General features: G+C 47.2%; 1 pseudogene across 1 annotated transcript in view; it reads right to left on the reverse strand.

Moving 5' to 3' along the window:
- LOC139918692 (alsin-like) overlaps positions 1–7,500 on the reverse strand; it is a 38,805-nt pseudogene that overhangs the window by 6,860 nt on the left and 24,445 nt on the right. Inside the window, exons 25-32 of the transcript XR_013505143.1 lie at positions 6,303–6,467; positions 6,010–6,121; positions 4,690–4,767; positions 3,936–4,072; positions 3,424–3,579; positions 3,086–3,200; positions 2,153–2,310; positions 1,942–2,034 (exon numbers count right to left, since the gene is read on the reverse strand). The product of XR_013505143.1 is annotated as an alsin-like (transcript). The remainder of the gene's footprint in view (positions 1–1,941; positions 2,035–2,152; positions 2,311–3,085; positions 3,201–3,423; positions 3,580–3,935; positions 4,073–4,689; positions 4,768–6,009; positions 6,122–6,302; positions 6,468–7,500) is intronic.

The following is a 7,500-nucleotide window of genomic DNA, read 5'->3' on the forward strand; positions in this document are numbered from 1 at the left end:
ACTGACTGACTGACTTTAATTTGCCTCGTGATGCCCTCGGCTGCACCGCGGGAAAAAAAATTACCGACCGCCCCCTATGAACGCTCCCAATAAGGTATCTTGCAATATTTTGGCGGGACAGGATCGCGATATTAAATGTTGGGTATCGCCCAAGCCTCCTTCCCACCTGCACTAACCTGCGTTCTGGATGATCAGATAGCACAAACACATAAAATTAAGGTATAAATGCACTCAAGACGCATTAAAGATCCGGTCATCCAAACCACCACCAAAGGTGGTGAAATACACATTTGACCACATGACCAGAGTGTTGTGAATATAACTTCAGTCTGCGTACAGCAGCTGTTATGCCGCCTGCAGACTGCATGATTGCAGCCCTGATTTTCTCGTCCCAGAAGTTTTTGAGATCGGGGACAAAACCTCCAGGTCAGAGCCAAATCGGTGCTCGCGCCCATCACGGACGCTCGTTAAGCACGAGCAGTTCAGAGACGCGTTCTGACCCAGGCTTCGTCGTCCCAGACGCCCCGACATTTTCAAACGTGTTTGAAATTCTCTGCACAAAATCTGAACCGGTCTCACAGTTTGAGCAGCGTATGACGAGTCCTGAGGACGGCGATGAGCAACAGCCAATGAAAGCGCAACAGGAAACCAGGGGGCGAGGCGAAAACAACCGTCGCTGCAGAACAGAGTCCTCGCTGCCCAACCGTTCCCTCCTCCATATTCTGTGTTTTGTCCTCTTCTGCCGTTTTCAGCAACATAAATGCAAACACAACCAGTGGCCTCATTTAAATGCGACAAATTCAAGGTGTTAAGCAGCTGGACTGGATGTCACAAGGTAATAAAATGATGATGTGTTATGGTCACATGAGCACGAGGCGCACTGGAGATGCCGGCCCGGCACACAGCTGTCCTCACCAGCTGTTCCCCGCCGCTCGCACCCTGATCCCCCCAGTCAGAAAATGGGAACAAAAAAACGTGTCTAGTCTGTTCTTAAGACTGTTATGCGGTTTTTATTCAAATTAAATGAATGTGAAATGTTGAAAGCAATGCGCTTCTTGGCGTCAACCATCACATCGGACCATTTCTTTTATCTATTTAGTTTTATAAAGGTTCCGGCTTCCCGTCCGGCTCCGACTTTGACATTTTCTCACAGAGAATGGAATGACAAGCACATTTACACACACATCAGTATTCATTCAGGGACACTTCTGACGTGTGTTTTCCTGAGAAAACGGTGTATCGTTCTTTGTCAGGGATTCCTCTAGGTGAAAGATCTTGTAATTTGCGCACCTCGTCTGCCCTCGGTTGTGTCGTGTGCGCACCGCGACGTCGACAAGACCACAGATTACAGGAAATAATGTTGTGTAACGTGCGGTACGGCGATCTGGGGATTCTCAAAGTCGTGTAATCTGCATTTAGCATTAACGGTTGTTAATGTGGATTAGAGAGGTGTTGCATTTACACTTTCTTGTCAAAAGCTAACCTCTTATTTATGTACTTGCTTACTTTTTTTGTGTACTATTATTATTATTATAGTTATTATTTATATATGTATTACCACAACACACAGTTCAGGATGCAGGATGACAGCAGGACTGAAGGTCTCAGTATTTATATAATGTTGTTGTGTTTCCGTTATTTTCTACTCCGCCTTTAAGTCTACCTGTGTGTGTGTGTGTGTGTGTGTGGGTATGACTTAAGTCACTTTCAGCGACACACACCAGACTTAAGACCAGTTGATTGGGGACGGCTTGTGCAATTGGGGACAAAAGCCGTGTCCCCAATTGGTAAAAAGCTGATTTTTGGGTCAGTGGTTAAGGTTAGGGTTAGGTTAAGTCTCCAGGAAATGAATGTAAGTCTATGTAAATACCCCAAAAGTGACTTAAGTAAGACTGTGTGTGTGTGTGTGTGTTTGTGTGTGTGTGTGTGTGTGAGACTCACCCCTGCTGTGCTGTGTATTGGCCGTCTGAGGATGGAGAAGCGGGGGGGTCGGGGATGACTCCGCCCTCGTCTGGTAACCCTGGAAACAGAAACCTGGAGACCAGAAATTGGATTATTATTACAAGTTACAGTTAAGGAAGCAGGGCCACGTCAGCAGCCTGCCGGGGGACAGAGAACCTGGACCTGGACCTGGACCTGGACCTGGACCTGCCTGACGATGCTGTAGAGGCGGAGCAGGTCGGCCTGCAGCTCCTGGACGGCCTGACGCAGCAGCCGGCGGTTCGAGCCCACGCCCACGTAGGTCATCCTGTACACCGTCACCAAGGTCTCCACCAGCCAGCCCAGAGGGTGCAGGGGGGTGTCACACGCCTGCCACACACATACACACACACACACACACACACACACACACACACACGCACACACACACACACACACACACACACACACACACTTCAATTATTCATTTATGTTTACATCAACCACTAAAGTAACAATGAAGAAGAAACAGATAATTAAGAGATTATACAGACAATCCTTCATTTGAATCTACTAATGAAATCACGATACATAAAACAACAATATTCCACAGGTTCAGTGTGGTTTAATGACAAAACAGAAACAAATTCCTAAATGTCCTTATCACATTAGCACACTAGCTAACGTAGCTAGCAGCAGCTAGCGTTAGCATGTTCACATTAACATCAGTGTGTTTGCCGGCTAGTTAGCTAGCTAACAGTTTGTTCAGGTTAACTGAGCTGACTCTTCTCAAGCTACAACTCAGAGTGTTTTGGAGTAGAGACTAGGGCTAAAGACAAGACAGTTTACTGTGTCACAGTAACCAAATCCACCTTATCACACTATTCACTTTTACTGAGAACGTTACTGAATGGATCTACAGCCACACCACAACAAGCTGACTCAGCTGCTCTGATACAGATTTACACTTTATTAACTAACAGACTTCTACATGTTCCTCCATCATGAGACTCAGCTGCTGCTGCAGGTTGGAGAGGAAACTGTACAGTCTCTCTAAAGGAGTGATGTCTCACCCTGACTGGCCTCTTGAAGACCAGAGTGTTGTGGTACAACACACACACACACACACACACACTCACACACTCTCTCTCTCTGTCACATGTACCTTGGTGAGGTATCGTCGTATGTTGTCATAGTTTGCAGCAGTGACCGGTTCTCCAAGCTGAGGAATAAACTCCAAAGACTCCAATACTCTGCTGTGAGACCTGCTGAGGTCTGGGCTACACACACACACACACACACACACACACACACACACACACACACACACACACACACACACACACACACACACACACACACACACAGCCACAATGGATAGAGAAATGTGTAAGTTTGCAGTGTGCATATTGATATACTAGTGTATGCATATTTGCTTATGTGAAAGGGTATAGTACCAGTACAGTTGTCTTTCTGTGTGTGTGTGTGTGTGTGTGTGTGTACCTGTGTCGTCGTGCGGTCGTTATGGTAACGGCGATGCTGTCCCAGGCTGCGGTCCTGTCTCCTCTCCCAGCAGCATCGCAGCCCAGCCGGCTCCAACACTCGTCAAACACACAGCGCCACCGCTGAGCTGCAGGCACCGCATACCGCCCCGGGCTGCTGCACACACACACACACACACACACACACACACACACACACACACACACACACACACACACACACACACACACACACACACACACACACACACACACACACACACACACACACAAAATTGCATTCATGCGATTTTGACAGACGCTACAGTAGGTGTAGTGAAAATGTTGGTGCATGAAACATTCTTTGTGAAAATGAAGGCTGATTTTTGGTGAATTTACGGCACTTTTAAGATGATTTGGCACCGGCACAAACTGAATGAAGTCCCAGCCCGGGTCTCTAATGCGTCTCTCAGGTCGGAGGTTAATCCCAGGTGGGAAGAGGATCAGTTATTTACAAAATAACCAAATACTCACTGCAGACAGTTTCTGTCCTTGCTGTCCGGTTGGTAGAAGGCAGGTTTGGTGTACGTTCCCACCACCTTCAGCCCTGCAGTCCACTCTCCGCTGAACACACCGTCTATACAGTCTCCGTTAGCCAGGGATAACACACCCTGAGGGGGGGGGGGGGGGGGGGGGGGATATCATGAGGGAGAGCGGCTGTTACTGTCCAAACATACAGCAGCAACTCCACAAACCAGCAGCAACTCACTTCACTTTCTACAACCTCTTTCACTTTTTTCTCCGCTGCAGCTGAACCTTCAGGCGGCTTCACACATTACAACTGCACATTTTAGAGTGGCCTTTTATTGTGAGCAGCCCAAGGCACACCTGTGCAATAATCATGCTGTTTAATCAGCATCTTGATATGCCACACCTGTCAGGTGGATGGATTATCTTGGCAAAAGGAGAAGTGCTCACTAACACGGATTTAAACAAATTTGTGAACAAAATTTGAGAGAAATAAGCCTTTTGTGTGCATAGAAAAAGTCTTAGATCTTTTATTTCAACTCATGAAAAATGGGAGCAAAAACAAAAGTGTTGCGTTTATATTTTTGTTTAGTGTAGTAGCCCAACTTGAACATGGAAGCTCTGAATATGTGCTTTTATTTGACAAAATAACGGTATTCCCGGTGTGGGCCGTATGCCACCGGGAACACCGCCCACCACGACAACCCAAAGAAAGAAAGAAAGAAAGAAAGAAAGAAAGAAAGAAAGAAATGCTCTCTACCTTCCCACTGACAGTCCAGTCTTCAGAAAACTCTCCATGGAAAGACGTGTCGTCCTCTGACACCAGCAGACCCGGACCCTGAAAACACACACCAGGTCAGACCTGCAGCCCGCCTCGCTCTGCCGTGAAGAGCTGCTGACTGATTTCATCAGTCTGGTTTCAGTGGAGAGTTTTAGTCCCATGATGCTCTAAATGTTTCAGAGGCTTTTCCACCCTGATGAGAAGAAAACTTTGGGGAGAAACACTGAATCCTTCAAATATTTTGTCAAGACAGTGGTCAAATTTAAAGATATTGAATATCGGCACAAAATATCTGCAGCTTCGATCCAAAAACAGTAGTACTGGTGTTGAAAAACCCATACTGGTCAAACCCAACTCTGAAGAGGTGGGGACTGGAGTCACAACTTTACTTGCTTGAGACTTGACTTGATGCATGAAGAGAAGACTTGAGACTTGACTTGACTTGGGTTCTGGTGACTTGGGACTTGACTCTGACTTGTACTTTGATGACTTGAAAAGGTTTCTAAAGTCTTGACTTGAGATCTTGTGTTTGTGTAAATGACTTAGATTGAAAGTGATGAGATTTGTTCCAGCGGACGACTGAATTTAAATTCTGTTTTCTGAATTTGTATGGAATGATTGAATTTATTGAAGTTGAAACTGATTATAGAAATCAAACTCATGATGCTCTTACCAAGTTTTTATCCTATTAAAACCATATTGCATTGAAAAGTCCCAGATATTTAGTTTTCTTTAAGATATTAAATTGATACTGGACTGACATTAATGACATGGACTTGACTGAGACTTGTGCCTCAAGACATGAGACTGACTTGGGACTAGGGCTGAACGATTTTGAAAAAATATCGAATTGCGATTATTTTGACTGATATTGCAATTGCGATATGATTTGTGATATTAGAGGGAATGATAATTTTTACATCATTGAAAAACGTATTAAAATGATTATGGTGTGATTTTTGCGGGGATCTGTACCAAACAAAGATGTTTTCTTAAGTCTGTAGAATATGATGTGTAGTCCAGGTATATCTCTGCAGCACGACAATATTTCATTTAAAATGGTATTTTGACACACATTTGGCCTTTAACAAATATTGCGCCTCCTGCGATTTGAAAATTGCAGAAGGCCATATTGCGATTTCGATAAAATTTCGATGAATTGTTCAGCCCTACTCGGGACTTGAGCAAAGCTGACTTGGTCACACCTCTGGAGAACGCACTAAACCCAAGCACCGCTGCTGGTGAATGAGCCATGCGTACTGACAGCAGCACCGCAGTACAGACGTCAGAGCGACTCACGGTCATCCTGTTGTCTCTGAAGGTTCCTTCGTAGTACAGACCGAACTGCGTGACGACCACCGCTCCGCCCTGCCGCTGGTCCTCCAGCCACTCGCCCATGTACTTCTCTCCTCTGGGAAACACAACAGGACAGGGACCGATTCACATACGAGGATTTTCAATTTTCAAAACGTCTACGCAAAACTGACAACTGCTGATTAAAGAAAGTCAGCATGCTTCAGGTTATTTATCTGACAGGAACGTTCCACCTCAGATTTATCTTGGATGAGAATCGCACACAAGCTGACTCAGACCTTGTGATGTCATCGTAGACTCCGTATCCCGTCTTCCTGTCATGGACCCACTGGCCAATGAAAACGCTGGAGGAAGTCCTGGCCAGCCTACCAGAGCTCAGCATGCCGTAACCATGGCGCTGGCCGTCACAGAAACAGCCTTCATACACCTCACCGCTGGCGTACCTGAGGGAACACACACACACACACACACACACACACACACAGTTTGAGTTACTCTTTATCCTTTAACACAACTATCCTTCCAGTTTTGCATCTGCAACATTTTTATTTTATTTCCATGCAGCTCACAGCTGTTGTGTCTCCACCTGACGGACAGGTGAGCAGACTGACAGACTGACAGGTGAGCAGACTGACAGGTGAGCAGACTGACAGACTGACAGGTGAGCAGACTGACAGGTGAGCAGACTGACAGGTGAGCAGACTGACAGACTGACAGGTGAGCAGACTGACAGGTGAGCAGACTGACAGGTGAGCAGACTGACAGACCGACAGGTGAGCAGACTGACAGGTGAGCAGACAGACAGGTGAGCAGACCGACAGGTGAGCAGACCGACAGGTGAGCAGACCGACAGGTGAGCAGACCGACAGGTGAGCAGACCGTCAGGTGAGCAGACTGACAGACTGACAGGTGAGCAGACTGACAGGTGAGCAGACCGACAGGTGAGCAGACCGACAGGTGAGCAGACAGACAGGTGAGCAGACCGACAGGTGAGCAGACCGACAGGTGAGCAGACCGACAGGTGAGCAGACTGACAGGTGAGCAGACCGACAGGTGAGCAGACTGACAGGTGAGCAGACCGACAGGTGAGCAGACAGACAGGTGAGCAGACCGACAGGTGAGCAGACTGACAGGTGAGCAGACCGACAGGTGAGCAGACAGACAGGTGAGCAGACCGACAGGTGAGCAGACTGACAGACTGACAGGTGAGCAGACTGACAGGTGAGCAGACTGACAGACTGACAGGTGAGCAGACTGACAGGTGAGCAGACCGACAGGTGAGCAGACCGACAGGTGAGCAGACTGACAGACTGACAGGTGAGCAGACTGACAGGTGAGCAGACTGACAGGTGAGCAGACTGACAGACTGACAGGTGAGCAGACTGACAGGTGAGCAGACTGACAGACCGACAGGTGAGCAGACAGACAGGTGAGCAGACTGACAGGTGAGCAGACAGACAGGTGAGCAGACCGACA

This window comes from Centroberyx gerrardi, chromosome 10 (genome assembly GCF_048128805.1).
Source record: "Centroberyx gerrardi isolate f3 chromosome 10, fCenGer3.hap1.cur.20231027, whole genome shotgun sequence".
Taxonomy (NCBI): domain Eukaryota; kingdom Metazoa; phylum Chordata; class Actinopteri; order Beryciformes; family Berycidae; genus Centroberyx; species Centroberyx gerrardi.